Source organism: Zootoca vivipara, chromosome 11 (genome assembly GCF_963506605.1).
Source record: "Zootoca vivipara chromosome 11, rZooViv1.1, whole genome shotgun sequence".
NCBI classification, from domain to species: Eukaryota; Metazoa; Chordata; class Lepidosauria; order Squamata; family Lacertidae; genus Zootoca; species Zootoca vivipara.
In genome coordinates, this window is record NC_083286.1 from 21240253 (window position 1) to 21264000 (window position 23748).

The 23748-nt window shown below is 40.5% G+C and overlaps 1 protein-coding gene across 3 annotated transcripts in view; it reads right to left on the reverse strand.

Annotated features, from left to right (window-relative positions):
* APC (APC regulator of WNT signaling pathway) overlaps window positions 1-23748 on the reverse strand; it is a 114440-nt gene that overhangs the window by 40977 nt on the left and 49715 nt on the right. The window contains exons 1-2 of one of the 3 annotated variants that reach the window (XM_035099971.2): window positions 17140-17570; window positions 15049-15093 (exon numbers count right to left, since the gene is read on the reverse strand). The exons of 1 other annotated variant lie outside the window; for it this stretch is intronic. The gene's annotated coding sequence lies outside the window, so the exon portion shown is untranslated. Of the gene's footprint in view, window positions 1-15048; window positions 15094-17139; window positions 17571-23748 lie in introns of those variants that run through there. One more of the 3 variants, XM_060280154.1, reaches the window with a different exon arrangement.

The window sequence follows — 23748 nt, forward strand, 5'->3', positions numbered from 1 at the left end:
AGCTACATGTTGGTGTTCTGTATTCTCTCACTCACAAGAGAACAGCTAGATATTGCACAAGAATACACTATAACTTACTGCATGAAAGCAAGTTCTTTTTTAAATGAGATGCTGTGTTCATGGGGTATCCATAATTTATTGGACTTTGTTTAGCCATGCAAGCAATAATTTTTCAATGCCAGTACAGTACAGTCAAACCTTGGCTGTCGAACGTAATCCGTTCTGGAAGCATGTTCGGCTTCCAAAATGTTTGACAACCAAGGCACGGCTTCTGATTGGTTGCAGGAGCTTCCTGCACTCAAGTGAAAGCTGTGTCAGACATTTGGTTTCCGAAAAACGTTCGAAAACTAGAGCATTTACTTCTGGGTTTTTGGCATTTGGGAGCCAAAACGTTCCAAAACGGAGGTGTTCGGGATCCAAGGTTTGACTGTATTAGCTCATTATTAGAACATTTCAGCATGGTTACCACTTATCATAAATTTCTTCAGACTGTTTGAAAAACTCAAATGGAACAACTGTCACCAATACCATTAGGTTTTACCCTTGTTTGCACTTTTGCCTTGTTAAAGTTCTGAGACCTTGCAAGCAGTGAATACACTGGAAGCATCAGACTGAAGTCCACAACCGACAAATCATACTGGACTTGTCAATTATACCACAGTGAAGACCTCAGGTTAACAAAACTATGAATAAAACAAAAACATTTTACTGTGCATATTTCTTAGCCATATGGCCACTCCCCTTTTCCTTGACCAACACAATATCCACTGTCCAACAATGTTCCCATGATGCCTGCCCACTGTTCCTGCTAGCTAGGGATGATGGGAGTTGTAATCCAAAAACAGCTGGAGACTCAAGTTTGAGAAAATCTGATCTAATCTCTTTTGCCTCGGGGCTCACCCACCACTAGCAATAAGGCTCCTGGAAGACTGAAGGAATATGGCCATTGGACTAAAAAATATTCCCCGTGCCTCTGATCTAGATAACCTGATGGGATTCAACTGCTGCTACATCTCTACTTCTCCTTTGGGAGTAGGATCTGCTGTCTCTTGCTTCACTCATGGGGAAAAGAATGCATCCAGAGTGAGAGCACCCCTAACCCGCTGCTGCATTGTGCAAGGAGGGAACATCGTGTATGCAAAGGATTCTGCTTCTGCACTTCTGCAGGGTCTCATTTCTCACAATTATTCCATGACAGACAGTGCCTCCCTGGGCAGCATCCGTACACAAGTCAGTTATTTCCCAGAAGCTCACAATAGGTGCTTCATTAGTTCTCTCTCTGCCTCTCTCTTCTGGCACAAATAGTGGGAGAGCTCTCACACAGCAGGCATGGGTGTAAGGTTTAATCAAATGAATAGAGCTCAATTCTACAATATTTGGTTTTAAAGCTAATTTAAAGGGGCTCTCAAATATTGCTTCAGTGAGGGCACATGTCAAGCAAAGGAAGTAAACTTCTTTAAACATAGTTATGAAAAACATAAAGCTACTTTGAGCTATTCAGACACCTGTGAAATGAGCTTAGAGAAAAGATGAGCTTGTCAGAGCATTTTTTATTATTTTAGTATTTATAAAATTTGTATACCACCCTTCATTCGAAGACCACAGGGCGCTTCGCAACATAAAAATTCAAAATACATAATAAAACAAAAGCAAACACAAACCAATACCCCCAAACACATTTAAAAGCCCATAGAATCAGCCAAAGACTTGGCACCTATGTACTCTGTTTCTCCAAAATTAAGACGTAGCCATAAAATAAGCCGTAGCAGGATTTTTAAGCATTCAAGGAATATAAGCCATACCCTGAAAATAAGACATAGTAATAGGCGCAGCAGCAATGCCGGCCGCGGCAGGAGGAGGAAAAAAATAAGATATCCCCTGAAAATAAGCCATAGTGGGTTTTTTTTGAGGAAAAATAAATATAAGATGGTGTCTTATTTTCGGAGAAAAACAGTAATGAATGCACCCTGGGGAGAGCATTCCACAAATGGGAAGTCACCACAAAAGTCTGTTCTCATGCTGCCACCCTCCAGACCTCTCATGGAGGAGGTACCTGCAAAAGGGCCTCAGAAGAAGATTGCAGAGTCTGGGTAGGTTCAGATGGAGAGGCGGTCCTTGAGGTATTGCGGTCTTGAGCCGTTTAGGGCTTTATAGGTCAGCACTTTGAATTGGGCCCATAAGCTAATCGGCAGCCAGTGCAGTTGGGCCAGAATCAGCAAAATATGTTCAAACTGTCTTACCCCAGTGAGCAACCTGGCCACCAAATTCTGCACTAGATGAAGTTTCTGAACTGTCTTCAAAAGAAGCCCTATGTTCAACACATTGCAGTAATCTGACCTAGGTTACCACAGCATAGACGACAGACGTTAGGCTATCCCTGTTCAGACAGGGCTGCAGCTGACTCACCAGATGAAGTCGATGAAAGACACTCTAAGCTATTGAAGCCACCTGAGCCTCAAACAACAGGAGAGGATCCAGAAATACTCATGAACTATGGATCTGCTCCTTCGGAGGCAGTGTAACCACATCAAGAGCTGGCAACCTCCCATCCATCTGGTATAGGGAACTGCCCACTAACAGTGCCTCAGTCTTATCTGGACTGAGCTTCAGTTTATCGGCTCTCTTCCAGTCCATTACTAAGGCAAGACAGTGGCCCAACACATCCACTGCCACACCTACAGATGTAAAGGAGAAGTAGAGCTGTGTGCCATCAGTATATTGTTGAAAACAAACTCCGAAACTCTTGATAACCCTAATCAGTGGTTTAATGTAAGATGTTAAACACCATAGGTGATAAAAGTGAACCACACATTGAAGGCTCCACAGGGCCAAAGAGCACTCCCCAAGCAGCACCCTCTGGAAACAGCCATCCAAGTAGAACCGGAACCACCGCAAAGCAGTGCCACCTACCCCTAACTCAGACAGCTGCTGCAGAAGGATACCATGGTCTCCCAAACTTGGGTCTCCAGTTGTTTTTGGACTACAACTCCCATCATCCCTAACCACCAGGACCAGTGGGCAAGGATGATTGGAACTGTAGTACAAAAACAGTTGGAGGCCCAAGTCTGGGAAACCCTGATTTAAAAAATTAGTTTGCTTCAAGAGCACATGGATCTGGTCCAAAACCATGCAGTATTGTCTCAATCGAGAAACACAAAGTGGGACAGTTATGCACATGATTCAGGAAAGAGTTCTAAGCTATTTCCCATTAAAAAGGCATGGATCACTTATTGGAAAACAAGTAATTGTATTAAATAAGACTTATGACTACAAATAACATCACTTCAGAATCACAAGTGATCCAACATAGTGACCTTCACATGTCAAACAACAGGAAACCATTTATATTTAGAAGGCTCATCAGCACTTATTCTGTATAGTATCCAGCCTGCCACCATATAGCAATCTGTTTCAACAATAAATTGATTTATCTCTTCCTGATTGGATCCTTTAATAATGGCAGAATGGTAAACTAAATACCCATCACAAAGACTTATCAAAAATGTTATATTTTTGTATATTGAAAACACACCATAAATTCTCAGTCATATCCACCATTACAAGATAAGTGAAATTTGGTGTACCAGCTTAATATGTAGGCTCCAACTTTATGGAGTATACAGAGTATAACTGAATCGTTGTGCCATTTTAAAGAGAACATTCTCTGCACATACCCAGTTTAAAGTACTGGTAATAATGGAAGAACAATCCAAAGGAACCTCTGCACTACCACTGCTGTCCAAGATTTTTGTCTTCTTCCCCTAGCACCTATAGTTATTTAATGGGACTAATTACATAGTCATTTTAATTAGTGATTGTTTATGTCCTTATGTCTGAATTGTTAAGAAAATATTTAATGGAATGCATCTCTCATGTGGGCTCCCATCATGATTGCTTATTCTATTCTATATAGCTGATCTGAAATATATTTATACAAATTTTAAGGTAGTCCAATTATTCACAGCCCTATTACTCTAAATAATAAATTTAAAATGTATAGTCCGCTAATGAAACTGATGACTTCACTTTAAAAATGTACATACTAAGTAGAAAATGGCATTCTTGTTATATATAATTTTTGAATCCACATTATCTTTATCAGCCAGCAAAAACAATAATTGATATAGTTTGAAATGTGGCAAATCAGAATATTAAAGTGTACAGTAATTTAAAAACAATTTCCACAAATACTAAAATATTGTTTTAGCATTTGGGAGCACCAAGAAAATACAGCACACAATTATTCAAGAATTTTGGGGCTGATCCACACAAAAAAAGCAAATCATCCCAAAAGTACTACCTTTGACTTATACTGCTGAACATGAATTGATAATTTATTATAGTTTAATCATTGTTCTGCTAGATTACGTCTAATTCTGCTGATGCTCAAATAAAATAGCCATTTTTCCTCCCCAGTGATGCATCAAAGCTGACCTAATTATTACATTTAAAACTGCATCTGATGAGAAAAAAGAAAGAAAAGAGCACTACTTCATACATAATTTATTAAGATTACTAATAGTATCCAAGACTGAATAACTCTCAGAATCTCTTATGGTGATGATGAATAGATCAAGTCAAAAGCTTCAAGCAGATGACAAATACTGGTCTTTTCCTTTCCCTTTCATCTTTATTTTTTCACATTTCGGAATTTGCTTTTGTAGGGATGGCAACTGCTGTATTGCATTCCTGGGTGCAGCAGTGCAGTAGAACCTCTCGTCTCTATGCAGCTTTTCCCCTTTCAGTAAAGGAGCAAAAGCTGCTGCAGTAAACCGCAGAAATGCCAGCAACACATCATGTCACTAACAAAGGCACTGGGATTTCACAGCATTTCCAGCGGGGAGTCTTCATGCCTCTGCAATATTATGCAGGCCATCCAAAAGCAAATCTTAACATTTCAAAATTACAATAATCCATTCTCTACAATACCTTCCTCATCCTCCCCCTCCAGCCCTTGCATTGTGGGGTTGTTAGATTCAAATCAAGGCATCTCCTCTGCTGCTTTGTGTCCCTTTCTCTGGCTGCTGCTACTGTGACAGGAGGGAGGAGGAGAAGGAGAAGGGAGGATTTCAATGGGCTCAGCTCATTCCTCTAAGCGATGAATGTTTCATTCTTTGTTGCCCTTTATCCGTCTCCTAAGATACTATTTTCTCCTTGTTTCTATGTCAAACCTTTAGAACAACCATTTTTGTGCTACAAAAGCGTCTTTTTTCTATCACTTCCAAAGCTCGCCATCGCAATATCCTCTCATTCTGTCAAAAGCATGGATCAGAATCCTAGGACTTGATTCCTAGTTCTTTCTGTAAAAGCTAAGAAGCGAATGCACGGAGAGAGAACCCAGCTACCTTTCCTGACAAATGTCATTCACTAGCCAGATGGGAAAACACTGTCCTCACAGACGCCAATACTCAGTGCTCATTTCTAACAGGAGTACAACACTAACATTTCACCTACCCCATCTCCGACGCCAACTGCACCTCCATTCAGTCTTCAACACCCAGTACCTTCCTGTATTCACTGTCTGCGCTAAAGCCAGAGCCAATACAGCCACATTCCAGTCACGTGTGCACCCAGCCCAACCCAGCCAATGGCCCTGATCACATCAGAGAATATAACATAGTCTTGTTCACAACCACTGCTTCCTTTTCTCTGACCCACCCCAGCTCTTGTCAATTTGCTGTCTGGACAATCTAGCAGAAGGGAAGGGAGGGGTAACTTGTCAATGAGAACAGGAAAGGACAACCACCTTCACTGAGCAGAGAGGGAAAACAGAAAGTGGAATGGGGTCAGGGGGAGAACAGAGAAAGAGAGACAAGCCCAAAATCAATTTCTCTTATTCTCATTTAACTGAACAATTTCTCTTTGTATGATGAGCGGCTTTTCTGCCCTCAATGCCAAGTGATTCATCAAGACTAATATGTATATGTTAACAGTATTGATAACATATACCCTTGATTGAAGCTATGGAAAATAATCAGTTCACATGATAGCAGAGAGGGCTAATTTAATTCAGACCCATTTCCATTACTGATCATTAGGCACTGTCTAGTCCATTTCAATTCAAACTGCAAGATTCTGCTTTAGGGTAGAGCATCAAACAAGATGACCTTCAAGTCCCATCCAGACCTCCAAGTCTATGTCCCTAGTGGTAACACATTTAAAAACAGAGGGGAGGCGATCAGCAGGAAAACCATGTCCATTGCAAAAGCATTTTCATTCTTAAATTTCAGCTGTAGTTTACAGCTGATAATATATACATATAATACTTAGGATTTAACAAAAGAACACTTTATATATCCTATCCAAAGAAGACTTCACAGAAACTAAGGTGGCTTTCCACCCAAACAACTGGCATACTAGCATTTTTATAACAATTAATAAAATTACTTTGCAAAGGATGCTGCCTGCAGTATTCACTCAATAGCCACAACACATTCCTCAACGCATAACGTATGCATATGCACAGAAGAAAAATGAAGGTAATGTGGATCATGACATAGGGAGCTTAAGGCTGCAATCCTAAACACACGTGGGAGTAAGAGGGACTTACTTCTGAGTAAACATGCATAGGATTGCTGTGTCATTCTTAACTGATGATTAAATTTGAGACAGAAATCATGAATGTAATAGGAAGGCAGTTATTGTTAACAAATATATCTGGAGAACCATTTGTTTAGAGAGAAGCAGTGATTAATGCCAGCAGCACATCCTGCTTCCTGTCTGAATAGGCAGTAGGTTATTGTTACATACTGCATTCACATTCAAAAATTATGCAAGTATCCAAAATATGTGAAGTTCTCTGCAATTCAGGTTACTTAAATAATTCATTTTCGTATTATTATGCCAATCTACACTACCAGCCCCTATCTTATTGAATATTTAAAACTGCCTGAGCAAAGGAAGAGTCACTATTCTAACAAAAGGCTCTGGACATTTCCCCAAGTTTAGAAAGGAAATGTGTAGACTAGTTTGTTTCCCCAGAATGTTACCTCATAGGATGGAAGGTAAATTTAGGGGCGGATATTCTCCAGTACTGCTTCCTTAGTCTCGGGCAGCTTTCACATGTACAATCTACTTTAGTTGATACTGCTAACTACTGCAAGAGTGAAAATATGAACAATTACTAGTTTTGGCAATAGCAAAACCTAAATAGGCTATTAACTGACATACTGAACACAGGACTTAAGAATATGTTCTCTCTCCTGATTCTGTCCACTGAAATGCATCTAACCCAGATAATTTGTGAAGAACTTTGGGGACAGTCACTTAGAAAGTGTGAATATCCTTCCTGCTTGAACGTGATACACTGACAATATCATTAGTAATGCCATTTGAATATGAGCATTAAAATAAACTGGAGATAATATTAGCTTCAGGGATTGAACTAGAATTTGACCCATAATAATTATGTTGCAAGTTACAGGTTTCCTGCCAACCTAGCAGTTCGAAAGCACGTAAAAGTGCAAGTAGATAAATAGGAACCGCTACAGCGGGAAGGTAAACGGCGTTTCCATGTGCTGCTCTGGTTCCAGAAGTGGCTTTGTCATGCTGGCCACATGACCTGGAAGCTATACGCCGGCTCCCTCGGCCAATAATGTGAGATGAGCGCGCAACCCCAGAGTCGGTCACGACTGGACCTAATGGTCAGGGGTCCCTTTACCTTTACCTTTACTAAGTTACAGGTAGGTAGCCATATTGGTCTGACACAGTCAAAACAAAATTTAAAAAATCCTTCCAGTAGCAAGGAATGGATACATTCCTGAATACCCAAGTTGTATCCTGAAAATGTGCAGGGTTGTTTTTTGTTTTTGCCACAGGGGCTCAATGCCAATCTAGTCCAAAGTGCACATAATAAACAGATACTAGCATCATTCGCATAGATCCTGATTTCCTATTAACCACTCCCTTGTTTCTGGGTTGTTTCCCAGGGGCTGGGTTTCGATGTCTGCACTCTGCCATTGGAACGACATGAGAAATAGTTACTACAAGGTTGTCAGAAGTTCTACACCATCAAAACCTGACAACTGTGGCACCCATGATCAGAACCGTATAATTTTTCAGAGACATGCATACTGTTTGTTCTTTCTATATGCTGAGCATGCTAACAAAGAATCAGAGCATTCTGTATATCATTTTATTCCTGTAACAGGACGAGTATTTCTTCTCTTGCAACTTACGGGCTTCATTTGCTCTGTCCCATTAACTCAAACAAGTATTTTTGTCTTCCACAGATACATACCCATATTTAAGAATACAATCAGTTTAGAAGACAGTGGGTTGGATTCAGACTTCTCATGAGTGGAGCTCTACCTACAGGACGCTGCCCTGTAAGAAGGTGGGGTGTTTGGTGAATCTTCCTTCCCTTCCTTGAAAAGTTGCTCTGGAGGTTGGGCCCTCCAAACAATAATAGTGGTTATGATTATTTATTAAATTTGCATACCACCCTTCACCTGAAGACCACATGGAGAAACAATTATGGGAGGTTGCATTTGGAGCAGCAGGGAAATCAGAAGAAGACACCTCCTTTCCTCTAAAATTAAAAATAAAGGGGGGGACAGCTGAATATCTATAACTAGTTTCCAACTGATTGGCTTGTTTAAACGTGAATAAAAATACTAACCTGAAAGAACCCGAAGTCTTCTTCAGCATTAAGCAGAATTTTTATACCACTTAATTGTGAACAAAACCTCTAAACAGTTTTAGCATGGTCTTCTTTTGCAGATTAAATCTGCTATGTTTTGCCAAAATTATCTCTAAGTATCAGGTGCTTCTAATGACTTGCATGTAGTATTAGAAGATAAAATTAATTTCCCATAGCTTAGTACAGACAACTTTCTTTCAACCAAGTGGCTCTTTTAATATTATATCTTTTCTGTTCTATAGCAGTAGCAGTTTAAGACACAGCAGCCATCTTTTCACAGGTTCACACAAATACTACATCACTCAATTAATCCTATACTGTACAGCAGTGTTTCTCAACCAGTGTGCCTCCAGATGTTTTGGGACTACAACTCCCAAGACCAGTGGTCAGGAATGATGGGAGTTGTAGTCCCAAAACATCTGGAGGCACACTGGTTGAGAAACACTGCTGTACAGTAGAATACTAAAGGTGCATCAAATCAATACCATGTATTGATATGAAGATACTGACAATAAAGTCACAAGTGCAGAATTCTACTTCTGCGTACTACGATTCTTCTACTGACCGTTACAGAGGACAATATATTAAAAGTTCAAATATCAGTTTGTTACATAGGATTTTCAAATAAAGGAAGTTGTGAAAGATCAAAAGCAGCCTTTTATTTATCTCTTTTAGACATGTCATAAATGTGAACACTGAACATTTATGACTTGAAACGTATTGTCTAAGTCTTCACTGCAGCTAAGCAAATGCCACAGAATCAGACTGTTCTTGATTAATTAAAAAACTTAATTGAAATAAAGCCACAACATCACTCTACTACAAGAAACTACAGAAATAAAGCTAACCTTGATCTTTATTATTGTGCATGCTTACAAAGTTAATAGAACGTTACTGAAGACTTTGTGAACCAAACTAAACACTATTTAAGAGCTGAAGAATTAAGACATTTTGTTTCCCAGTAAAAACTGAGAGCAGTATAAAGACAGTCATGTACAGAAATCTACTTTTTCATGCAAATAAAGCAGTACACAAATTCATTGCTTAAAGAGGATGACAAGCACTCCTTTCCCATTCACTTCACTCTTTTCAAGTTATTGCACTTGAAACATTTTTTTGGAAAAAGCTTCATGAACCAAGTCCAGTTCTCAAGGTCTAACAATGGCATTTAATTAGTGGGCTGTCACTTGAACTGGCATCTAAACTTTTGTGAAATACTCAATTCCATATTAATTCAACATCTTACAAGTCTAACAGAAAACCAATTCTTAGCATGCCCAATAAAAGCAAAGAATTAATGTTGTTAGCATGAAGCAATTCAAACATTTAGACTTCTAATCTATGCAAAGATGCCTGCCCCATGTATGACCCAAGTTTCAAATTCACACTGCCCCCCACAAAGTGTATTTGTAGAATGACTGATGTCAAGCCTAGCTCTAGAAGGCAACAAAGTCAGCCATTGGACAAGAGCCCAAGACTGGGGCCTATCCATACTATCATTTTCAGTTAATATGAAGACTGAAAACAGTCAGGTTTAAATAAATAAATAAATCTCAGTTTGCATATCCAAGCTCTTTCAGATGAAGCAGTGAAACCAATTTGTGCCCAAGAGTTGTGCACTGGTTCAACATTGAAATGTGACATTCACCATAGTTCAGAGCCCACCCAATATGTTTGATCAGAAGAACCATATAGGTAATTGTCCACAAGGAATAGAACACTAAATGTATGGAGGGGGGATGTATACAGTACTGGAGATAAGTTACTTATATGCTACTCTCAAGATATTTCAGATAGCACAAAGCCAGGGATATTAGTAAAATACTACATACCTGCTATCATACATTAAATTGCTGGAACAAGATTACAATTACAGTGGAACCTCGGTTTATGAACACCTCGGTTTACGAATTTTCGGTTTGCGAATGCCGCGGACCCATCTGGAACGGATTAATTCACTTTCCATTACTTTCAATGGGAAAGTTCGCTTCAGTTTATGAACAGACTTCCGGAACCAATTACACCCATGCTTCGGGTTAAGTACGCTTCAGGTTGTGTACTCCGCGGACCCGTCTGGAACGGATTAATCCACTTTCCATCACTTTCAATGGGAAAGTTCGCTTCAGGTTAAGTATGCTTCAGTTTATGAACAGACTTCCGGAACCAATTGTGTTCAAAGAGTGTTAAACAGTAACTTCTTTGATTGTTGCAAATATGTAGAAGACTAGTACAGTGGTACCTCGGTTTATGAACACAATTGGTTCCGGATGGGAGTACAAGTCCAACAACATCTGGAGGGCCACATGTTCAGAGAAGAAGGCATGTTAACTTGTTCTTTTTTAAATTTGCAGAATGACCAAGAAATAGGTAGGACAAAGCACACTGGCGCGGCCTGGAAATAAATTGATCACAAGATGAAGGTTTTTAAAAAAATTATGCATAGTGTAAATTCAATGGACACAGAAATTCATACTACTAGAATCCAAAGACATCGGTTAAAACTGAATACTAGAAGATTCATGATAACCCAAATGAAGTACTGCACGCACAGTATACTTAAACTGGAATTTTCTACCAGAAGATGTGGTGATGGTAACCAGCTAGGGGAGTAGACATGTTGAATTAAATAGAACTTCAGAGTAGACATTGTTAGAACTGCACTATTAGATGCCTTTAAAGCTAAGAAACGTACAACTACAATATAAGTAAACAAAACACACTTTTTTGGTTTTGACTTTAACACAGAAACTAGGTTCTAAGTAGGCTAGATAAATAAACTGTATATATTCTATTATACTAAACACTACATTCAGAATTAACAAATAAGCCATATAAAATGTTTTTTTCATTTTACTTATTTCAGCATTTTAAAGGGATACTAAAATCATATCTAACTCAGTTTGTCACTAAATTACCATCTTGTCACATGTAGCAGTAAGCACACATATCACACACAGAAACAAAAACAAATCACAACAAACCACATACATACTTTTGCCAATTTCTCATACAATGCTCAAATCTTTCTACTGTTTGAGCAAGCAAATAATTTTCCTATCACCAAGCTTCCCTTCAGTAATTCCTTCAAATCTTCTCTCAGGCCTCTCCGCCTTCAAAGGTTGAGAGCCTTTCCTTTGCACCAGACTTTCCCTTCTTCCACATTAGAAGTTTCACACAATGTATTCTACAGCTCATCCTCAGAAGTCCATTACAGTGGTACCTCGGTTTATGAACACAATTGGTTCCGGAAGTCTGTTCATAAACTGAAGCGTTCATAAACTGAAGCAAACTTTCCCATTGAAAGTAATGGAAAGTGGATTAATCTGTTCCAGACGGGTCCGCGGAGTACTCAACCTAAAGCATACTTAACCCGAAGCATGGGTGTAATTGGTTCCGGAAGTCTGTTCATAAACTGAAGCGTTCATAAACTGAAGCGAACTTTCCCATTGAAAGTAACGGAAAGTGAATTAATCCGTTCCAGATAGGTCCGTGGCGTTCGTAAACCGAAAATTCATAAACCGAGGTGTTCATAAACCGAGGTTCCACTGTAATGAGCACACACAACTCTAAATGAAAGCCATACCATAACTCCCTTATTCTGGTTAAAACTAGACTATAAGTAAACACACAAACCCCTGTGTTGATAAATGTGACTCAGCAATATCAAAAGCAACACGATGGCCAGAAACAACTGCAATATGAAAAACTTCATCGTGTTGCTTTTGATATTGCTCAAACTTGACTATGCCACTCTCAAATGACAGAGTTATGAAAAAGTCAGGAAAACTGAGACCTCAGGAAAATAGGGGTTACAGAAGGAAGGATGCACAGATTGGGTTTCATAAATCATTGCTAACAGGTCTATAAACAAGCAAGGTTCAAGAATTCCCAAGTGCGAATCAAAAAATGATTGTTAAATAAGAAGAGTGAAGCACTGAGAGTCAATTAATGCTGCATGTTCCATTGCCTCAGATTGGAAGGTGGCAGGCAAAGGGAGATGAAGAGGGAGAACAAGCACTGCTGGTTGGAGAGAAGCTGGGACAGCTGGAGAAAAAAAATAGCACAAAGAGGTACAGGGGCCAGATAAGAATATCTAGTGTGTGTTTTACAAAGTAGGGAACAGAAGCCTCGCAAACAATTTAGAAGGTGGGCAAGATTTCATTCAGCGATCCTGTGGTGCAGAAACTGCAATATGCTTTAATTTGGTTTCCAGGCACTTCTGACCAGTTCTGCAAAGGCTCTTTTACAAATCCAAAGTACAAAAACAGTACAGAATTTTAAAAGCAAATGGAAGAAGTGTGGATAAAAGAAATGGCATTACCAATGCAAGCGGAACCACACATCTCTATACAAAACAAAGTCAATATAAAATGTGATACAGCCAAGTCTTTGTTTCATTGCTTTTGCCCAGCTAGCTCAGTTGGCTAGAATACGGTGCTGATAATCCCAAGCTTGCAGGTTCGATCCCCATATGGGACAGCTGCTTATTTCTGCATTGCAGGGGGGGACTAGATGATCTCCAGGGTCCCTTCCCAACTCTACAATTCTATTCCTTCCACCATTATCCTGGTTTGTACATAATGCTAAACAATAAAGTTATAGCCAATGAAGACACTGCGCTTGTGGAATTACTTATGCTCACACAATGGAACTTCCTCTCATTTCTCTTCCACACACACACACATCTGCTGGCACAGGGTCCCCTAACACTTTAAGAAGATGGGAGGCAGAGGGATAAGAGAGGAGGGAACGTTTCATTGTGCAAGTGTAAGTCATTCCACAAGTTCAATGTTTCTAGGAACACAGAAATTCTCAATTTATAGAAATTAAAAATACCTGTACACTCTTTGAAGTTTTGTATCAGTTAATTTGTACCCTAAAATAGTGTGTTCAGTTATTAAACTACTCCCTTGGGATAAGCTTATCTGCAATGCAGTCTTTATGAAGAGGAAGAGAAGAAGGATATCAGGAGGAAACAGAAGTCCAAACGTAACAATATGCTAAGGGACCTTGTGATCTCCACTAAACTTGTTTCCTGACTCACTAGGATTGAGTGCACTCCTTAGTAAAACTGAAAGCATGGCATTTACAAAATGTTAAAAAGTGAAGTTTTAACCCGTATATTCCGGCGTATAAGACTGGGCGTATAAGCCGACCCCCAACTTTTCCAGTTAAAATATAGAGTTTGGGATATACTCACCGTATTAATAAGATGACCCGGCGTATAAGACGACCCCCGACTTTTGAGAAGATTTTCCTGGGTTAAAAAGTAGTCTTATACGCAGGAACATACAGTATGTAGAAATTATCTGTCTCAAATATAATACTTTCCCACTATTTGAATAAAAGTTAGTCATGTAATTTTAGTTCTTTAATATTTTAGTCTTTAACAGTTATTGAATACCCCACACCAAATTCTTTTTCAGTATACAACATATATAAATGGCGAGGAAGAATCTCTCTCCCACAAATGTATAGGGAGATAGAATATTAGAGAACAGCACATATCTCACTATCCACAGGTATCTTTGAATAAAACTGTGATTGGATATACTTGTGTGTAAAGTTTCTTTGAAATAAAGCTTACATCCAGAGATAAAATTCAGTTGAAACAAAATGATAAATAGGCCAAGGGTGGCAATTACGTACTGTATACGCTATTAGTAGGAATAGGATATCGTGCAAATGTTTCTCCACAAAGGCCAATCTACAGATTACCTTCTCCACACAGGTTACTTCTACATACCCAAATGTAGTATTTAATAGAACTTGCTATGTGGAACTTCCCAATCAGGAAAGCTTTCATAGTTGTAACAGATGCCTTCTACACTGCTAGTGCAAAAACTTCTCACACAAGACCTGAAAGTAATTGTGAGTGGTAAGAAAATCTTATTAGAACTGCAAGGATCAGTGTAGCAATCTGGGTTAGATATTAGTTAGATACACATGCTTGCCATGAAGAAGTGGACAGCCATATTGAGAAGGTATTATGCAGATTATTCACAAGAGTTCAGCATAGCAGCATAATGAGCAGTTATTGTAAAATCTATCACTGATCCCCATAACAACTTCCTACAGGTGACCAAAAGTTCAATTTTCAAAACAGGAAACAAACATAATAAACTGCCACAGCCAAACTGAATTTAGACTCAAGTCCAATGTTCAGCTAACATGTTAGTATCTGCCTACAAGTGGCATAGTTGGTTACAAGTCACCAACACTCTTCAATTGCTAGCAACGCTAGAGGTCACATTATAGACTCGTGAGTGTTTCTCAGAATTCCCACCAATAAACTACAAAAACCACGTATCTTAATAGGAGTAAGAACACCATTCCTGGAACAATATACGGGAATAATTATTCCAAAGAAAATGCAAGCAAAAGTAAATCCACTGAGATGCACTCACCAAGAAGAAAAGTTAGATTGCTCCAGCCTCCATACAGTCTGAAATCTAAGTAAAGAAAAAAAATTAACAGCAACACAACGACTGGCTAACAGAGATGGGAATCAGAGGTTCCACAGAAGCTTCTAGGCTACAATTCCCATCAATCCTGGCTACTGCTCATTTTGGGTGAGCTGATGGGAGTTGCAATTCAAAACATCTAGGGGGCACTGGAATGAGGAAACCTTCCATAAGGTTACCGGTAACTAGTACTCATTGTTCTTATTGAAGCACTACCCTTTGTGAAATGATATCAAAAATATTTCCCCTTGCTAGAAGATCCATTTAAAGCAGGCTTCCTCAAACTCGGCCCTCCAGATGTTTTTGGCCTACAACTCCCATGATCCCTAGCTAGCAGGACCAGTGGTCAGGGATGATGGGAATTGTAGTCTCAAAACATATGGAGGGCCGAGTTTGCGGAAGCCTGATTTAAAGGATTGACCATAAAAAGTGACAAATACTTAAACTGAATAAATGTTGATCATGTGTAGATTGACTCATTTGTTTGAAGACTGCACACCTGCCTGAAGGGCCACCGAGAATGTACAATACCACTGTGGAGGCTGCTGTAGGCAATTTGGGTAGCCTACATGATGGCGAGTGTAGTATATTCTATAAGTGTTACCCCGTTCCCATTGGAATGTAAGAACTCAGAACAAAGGTCCAGCATACTGTTTTCAGTGGCCAACAAAATGCCTATGGAAAGCCTACAAGCAGGACCAGAGTCTGACAGCACCCACCCTATCTTTTTTTTCTTAATTAAATTTGGATACTGCCCTTCATCCAAAGATCTCAGGGCAGTACAGTGGTACCTCAGTTTAAGAACAGTCCTGTTTATGAACGATTTGGTTTACGAACTCTGCAAAACCGGAAATAGTGTCCTGGTTTGCGAACTTTACCTTGGTCTAAGAACGTAATCCAAACAGTGGAAGGGCCCTGGCGACGGGAGGCCTCACTAGGGAAAGCGTGTGGTATAAGAACGGTTTCGGTTTAAGAACTGACTTGCGGAATGGATTAAGTTCGTAAACCAAGGTACCACTGTACCTTGAATTCAGGTGCCAAGCATTCGGCATATTGTCTCCCACCATAGCTATTATAGCTAGTAGTCATTCACATTCACTCATCCTCCATTGATCTGTCTAATCTTCTTTTAAAGACAGCCAAGTTGTTCCAAAGTTATAACCTTTCCTCAGAGGGGAGTTGCTTCACCCCCTTGCTGATTTTGGTTTATCAGTAGTCCCCTGTGTGGAGGTTGGAATGTTTGTATCATCCCCAATTCAGCTGAGAACCACTACTTCACTACAACAAAGCATGGGCTTAATGGGCAGAGGAATAAAATAGGATGATAACTTCAGTGAACAAACTGCAGAGAGTTCCAATACAACTGGTTGTAGCAAATCCGCAGTTGTCACAATCCAAACCACTCGGTTCCAAACTTCGTGAGAGCACAACCGCCCCAATTTCTACTCCTTTTGCCAACGGGATGTAGAGGCAGATCAATTTGGGGTCTTTGGGAACCGTGTGCCCTTTGCAAACAACTCCATGCAACTTCTACCCTTTTTGTGATGCGCTCTTCCCAACAGCGGCCACTATTGATAGCCCTACCCACATAAAGAGAACATAGGGAGCATCCTACCGGGCAAGCCCACCGAATGCCTGTAGGCACCAGTGTCCCATTTCCTATAGGGCATGAGGCACCCTCACCTCCAAGTGGGAGAAGACCCACGGGCCACAGAAGTTCGTTTTAGCTACATGGGGCTCTGGCTCGAAATAGGAAAAGCCCCGTCCTGGGGAAAGGGCAGGGTTTTGAAGAAGTAGGGCCACAAGAAGTCAGCCAGACAATGGGGCAATGGTGTCTGCTGCCCCGTGGAGTGTGTGTGTGGGAGCTTCTGGAAGGGGGAACGACCCTCAAAAACCCCAGATCCCCGATCTGCTTTGACTAGCAAAGTTGCCTCGAGCTCAGGCAAGGAGGAGGAGGAGGAAGAAAGGCATAGAAGAAGCCGGTGTACTGGCTCTTCTCAGGTGTGCTGCTGCCGCCGCCGCGCCTCAACTCACCTGGCCGCCTCTTCGCCCTCCGCACCCAGTAGCAGCGCCGCAGCCGCCCCTCCCGGGACTCCGCCGCTGCCTCCGTCGCGGCCGGCGCTCGGGGGACTCGGCCCCACCACGAAGCTGGGAGGCGGCCGCCCACACATCCGGGGCGCGGGGAAGGCCGTGGGGGGGGGGGACACGCTCCCCTTCCTCACAGGCGGCGGCGGCGGCAGCAGCAGCAGCAGGCGAGAGGGGAGCTGGTCCCCCTGCCGCCGCCCCGGCTTCTCATCCCCGAGAAGGCTCCACTCCACTCGCGCCTCGGTCGGTGTCGGTACTGGCCCGCCTGCGGCCTTTGCCCTCGCCACACTGGTAACCTGCTGCCCGTCACCGCCCCCCTCACTCCAACTTCCCGGCCAGCCTCCCCGCCGCCATCTTGTTTCGGGGTGGGAGGGGGAGAGTGCGAGAGCGACTGCTTTCGAGCGCACGCGCGGTCGAGGGAATCCCGGCTTGTTGGGAGACCAGAGGGGGGGGGGAGAAAGGAGCACGGCGCGCCTGCGCGGGAGAGCGTGGCGTTAGCTTTTCACACCTGCTGAGAGAGAGAGAGAGAGAGAGAGAGAGAGAGAGAGAGAGAGAGAGAGAGAGAGAGAGAGAGAGAGCACAGCTGGGAAAGGGGCGGGGCTTGGTTGTCTCCCTTGCTTGACAGCGTGCGGAGGGAGGGAGGGAGGAAGAGCCAGTCTGGAGCTCGGCTGCAAATTAATGTTGCATGCTTCTGCGCTTCTGCAGCGATTGGGAGGGGATAGAGGGGGAAACCACGTGCAGGGAGCGGCAAAAGCGAAGTTGCTGCGTTCCAGCAAGGAGATAAATAACTGTATGCAAGTTTTAGAAGACATGTGAAGGCAGCCCTTCGGATAGGGATGTTTTTAATGTTTTATGCTTTTGTATTTGTTGAAGCCGCCCAGAGTGGCTGGGGCAACCCAGTCAAATGGGTGGGGTACCTAATATTAGGCCTGGCACCTTCATTATATACCTTTAGGCGCCAGACAAAAACGGCCGTCTTTAACCAGGCCTTTGGTTGATCTGATTGATATCCTACGCCCTTTTAAAATGTGGTGGGGGGTGTCATAGGGTTGTTGTTGTTTTTATTTGATTATGTATTTTGTGGTTTTATATTCTGATGTTATGCTGTGAACCGCCCTGATATAGGGTGGGTATAGGGTGGTATATAAATTCAATAAATTATTACAGTACTACCATATCATCATCATCATCAATCCTGTTTAAGAGGAGCCGGAACTTGCCACAAACACCTTCCTTGTTCTCTTATACAGTCATACCTTGGGTTGCGAATGCTGCAGGTTGTGTGTTTTCGGGTTGCGCTCTGTGCCAAACCCAGAAGTACCAGAACGGGTTACTTCCGGGTTCTCTTACTAGTATCTATGTATAGTATCTTACTAGTATCTATGTATAGTTTGTCATATGTATGTATGTATGTATGTATGTATAGTTTGCCATATGTATGTACATAGTATTTATGTATAGTTTGTCATATTAATACCTTACGTTTGTCATAGTAATACCTTACATTTATATCTAAATGTGTGAAGCACCCTCAAGTACTTTATTTTGAAACACTCTAAGCCTTAGTAATTAGTTAGTTCCATATTTTTCTGGACTATTCACAGTTTGCGCCCATCTATTTTCTGGATGCTTCTCGAGCAATCCACAATCTATTTTCCCAGTGTTATTGCCTCAGCCATTCATTTGAACATGCTTTAATTTGATCCTCAGTTTAAAATTTTCCAAATGCCAAAATGCAGGACAAGCCCTCTGAGGTTTAGGGTATGTTACCATGTGATTAAGTGCTTAAGGACACTTCTTGGTGAGTAGGTGCCCTAAGAAGAATATTAGAACAACTGAAGATCCTAAATTCTTTATCTTTGTTTAAATCAGAATAATCTGAGACCCTATGCAGTTTTATGCCACACCAAGGAAACAATTTGTCTTGTATGAGACAGTTAAATACCTGTTAAATATAGTATGAGAGGGCCTATTATACTACACATTGTACAATCCCAGCCTGAAGGCTGAACTGAAAACATGTACAGTAGGCATATTTGTGGTTTGGAAAAGCTAGAGGAGGGGAAATAGTGTGGGGAAAAAGATGGAAATAGATTGGAGAACATTCAGTTACAGTTGAGGCATCAAAACCACCATAAAACCACCCACAACCGTTTTCTTTCTAAATAAACCAAACTTAATTTTTCAATCAATTTTTTTTACATTCTATTAATTTTATTATTTCATTCCACCTTAAATTAATCATTTCCAATCATTTTGTTCCATCTAAAATGAATTCTTTCTGAACACGAAGAACCCAAAAACTATATCTTATATTCCAGATGTGGTCTCACTAATGCTAATACAAAGAAAACATCAGTTCTTCCCAAATAAAAATACATCACGAAATGCACTCAGGATTTACATCCACTGTATTTAGAGCTACATCACACTTAGTCATCATGATTATCTGATACCCTGAGACCTTTTGACCTCTATTATTTTGAACTAATGAAGCACCCGGGCATAATAAAAATGCTTACTTGTTCCCAAATGCATGACATTGTAATATTGAACTTTTTTCTTTCTATTATTTGCACCATCATTTGACAGCATGTGCTTAGTGGCTGGAAACACCATTAATAATTCTTAAGTGAGTCACAGACATTTGTGGTTTTAATAATGACTGGAAGTCTGATTGCCCTGCCTAATTTATTATGAGTGTGCTCTCTTTGTAATGGCATTAGAAGCTACGGTATAATCAAGGCTTTATTTCAGAGCTGCTAAATATAGTTACTGTCCTCCTACAAGTTTATAGATACTAGTCTTCTACATATTTGCAGCAATCAAAGAAGTTATTGTTTAACACTCTTTTGTCTCTTTTGTTCACAGCTGGCAATCTTTTGCTTGAGGTTGTTGTTGTTGTTTTGGTACAAAAAAGTGTTGATTTTTAAATAATAGGGTGAAATGCAGATCCATGTAACTTTAACATCCAATTTAAATGTTAAATTCATGGGATTTTATAATTGGCTTCTAGGGGATGTAAATTGCACCCTAGTTTGGTAAGCACAGGCAAATGCAGATTCATACCAGCACCTCTCATTTGCTGCCCACATTTTCTTCTTCTTTAAAGCATCTTGTAATATTTTCTGTAAATGTAAACTGTTAAATATTTTTATCTATGCAATATCATGTGTTCATAGATATTATCCTATATATACACAGTGTGGTGTATGAGAGGACTGGGGTGGGGAGAGGACATTTTGCTGCTTTGACTTGGATTCGTATTCCTAATCATTATCATTTTAAAACATAGCAAGAAGTGTAAATTGGATGTATGCAATGTGCTGCCAGGAAGGGGGGGGGATTAACAATGTATTTTAAATGAGCTATATATGTTGGGCATTTTCTTCACTATCTCCAGTCTTCTCAGAGAGATTGCCAAATTAGAAGTTGGCTACAACTTGGAAAATTGCATACATTTAATATAATGTTTAAAGAGCAAAGAGAAAGTATTCAAGAAACATGGCAAATATTAAAATACAGCAAAAATAAAAATGTACTAAACAACTATTCAACAACCTTTTGGATATGATTGTACCCTGCCCGCACTTAAAATTACCTGGAACATTAGGTCTAATTTGTTGTAAATTGGATGTTCAGGATCTCTGCGACAAATAAAATAAGGCGTTGGGGTGTCCCATTCAGCTCAATCAATGAAAAGTTGCTTTCGCGTCTTTATGTTGTGTTTATTTAGAGTTAAAACTAAGACTGATTCAACCAAAACTGATGTTCTGGGTCTTAGTACAGGAAGGAATTGGCTATACTGGTGAGTTAAGGGTCTATGATTTTGGCCTGCATTTTTGCTTTTTCTGGTCAGAAATTGCTATTAACTTTGTTTTAGAAAAACCCTTGGCATTTGCTGATAATTCATGCACTTTTAAATTATATAACATGGACAACCAAAGTGGACCCTGCAAGACTTTGTGGCTGCAAAGATACTTAACACAGTTGATTTCCACAGTTGATCCAGAAAAAAACTAAAACAAGATAACAGGACATGTTTTGCCAGGAGCAGGTAGGGTGGTTGAGTGGTGGCATTTACCCGACCTCTGGTTGGTTGCATCACTGCGATTTACCAGAAGGGAGAGGGAGGGGGCAAGGCAATGGCGAGATTGGTGTGGTACACAAATTGGCAGGAGTGCCAGGCTGACTGCTCCATGACACTCACTTTGCCATCCCTTTGCTCTCCCTTTATACCTCCCAGTGACACAACCAACTGGAGGTTAGCTGAGCACTGCTGCACCACCCATGCCGCCCATTACTGGGTTTTGCTTATAAACTTAAATGAAAAATGCAGGGATCTTATTTTAGTTCAACCTGCAAATAGTGATGCAATTCACTTCATTTGCACCAACATTTTTAGTGTCAAATCTGCATTGCATGATGACACTTGCACCTGAAGTATATAAATAACATACAGTACTGTAATCATAAAATGAAGCTGTGGCGTGCTGACTTGGTAACTTTAAAGAAAATAACTGCGAGAGGATAATGTATATGTTACAATAGTAATACAATAAATCAGAATAGGTATAAGCAGCAGGAAGGGAAAACAGAGAACGCTCCATGTTATTTACCAAGGGGATTTCTATTTATTATTTCAGATAGAAGCAAACTGTTCTTTAAGCCTCCTGGTTTTCGAAATATGCTAAAGTGTAATATGATCATTATTGAGCAGGCAACAGAGCACTCGGAGCAACCTCATTACTCAATATGCCAATAGTTCTTTGGCACTGCTTAGGACTGGTCCACAATTAAAAAAGAACAATTGAGCCAGTCCTGCAGGGAATCTACTGAAATACCACTCGGCTCTGCTTCCGTTTTGTTTTGAGCCTTCAGTTGGACTGACAAAGGGAGGCAACATTTGATAATGAGATTGAGTACAGTATATCCTAGAGATTAAGGGCCAGCCAGATACATATTGCAATTGTCATTAATAGGAATGTGCAAATTGGCACATTCCTATTAATGTGCCAATTAATTGCCCAGGGGTGTAAATAATAATAATTTTCATTAAGTTTACTAAAAGCACAATCTCTCAGAATCTACCAAGAAGTAAGGTCTGTTGAGTTCAGTGGGGCTTACTCCCGGGTAAGTGCATATGAGATTGCAATAATTTTTTCCCAGCATTCTGTAATTTGCTTTATTTTCAGTCATCTTAACCTCAAAGATATGTACTTGGAAGGCAAGCTGCAATTCTAAACACTTCTCTTATGGATTGAGAAAGCATGCTTACAGTTTCAATGCCTCACTTCTGACACTTTTAAATAAATTTGCTGCAAATCCCACCTTCTGTAACAGTTCTTTGTCACCTGCTCTTCTATGGCAGATGTGCTTGACTGACAGCTATATACCTAATTAAAAGTACCGGTAAACTCCCACTGATTATTACGAGGTAACCAGCCCAAGTTGATTTTAACCAGTTCAAAGCCCTGGATCCATTGGTGTCTTCCAAGATCACCACCTCTTTGGAAGGTGTTGCTTAGGGTTTTCAGGGGAGAAGAGAAGTAGGAAAGCCATTCTGTTTTAGTGGAACAACATTTTCAGGCATTAGGATTCAAGCCCATCTTTTGATTTAGTGTGATAGTTCTGAAGTTGACTGGATCCAAACTGGAACTCCTTCCTTCAGATACGGTACATTATATTATTTTCTTTTTTAATAATAATAATAATAATAATAATAATAATAATATCTATTTAACTGACTGTATTGGAATGGGAATGAAACTTCAGCAGGATCAGTGCAGTGCAGCAGTAAAAAGGACTGAGGAGCAAAGTGTTCCCAGGCTCCTCTTTGGGTGCCCACACATTTGTAGAGTTTCAGGAAGCCTTAGTTTGGCTTGCCATGTTGTGTGAACGGGCTCTGTGAATTCCACCTCAACAAATGAACTCCTGCATTTGCTGAGGATGTTATTGAATAAAGATTGGCCCTCTAATTAGTCTGAGCAATAAAACGAGGGAATCCTTTCCATTCCATCTAACAAATGTTGTAAAATATTTTCCAAATCACTGTATCACCTTGGACAAGGAACCAGGCTAGATGACATGTTGGATGTGTTGTGTAGGGCTGCTTTGCATCAGATCTGCATAGCTCCCAAACGTGGAGAGTTGCCAGCTGCAATATATCTTCACTGACTCCCAATCCGCAGTAAAATGCAAAGCACACGAGTCATGTCAGGTTTGAGCAGCTTTAAAAAAAGAATGATATACTGCACTCCTTGGAAATATTACGGTCCAACTTCATTTCCTCAGTTCTTTCATGTGCTGGCTTGCAGTTTTCTAGCCTAGCATATTCCCTTTCCTTGCACGCGCACACACCTACCCACACACACAGAGAATGGCAGAAACTTGTTCTATGGTTTGTGAGTTAAGGTAGGATCCAGAAGTTTATATATGTATTTTGAACTCTAACCTAAAGGGCTTTAACCATGTATGCCAACATACCCACATACTCAATTTCTTGCTCTTGGGTCTTCATGTTTTTAGAGAGCATTAGTACGATGTTTTTTTGAACCT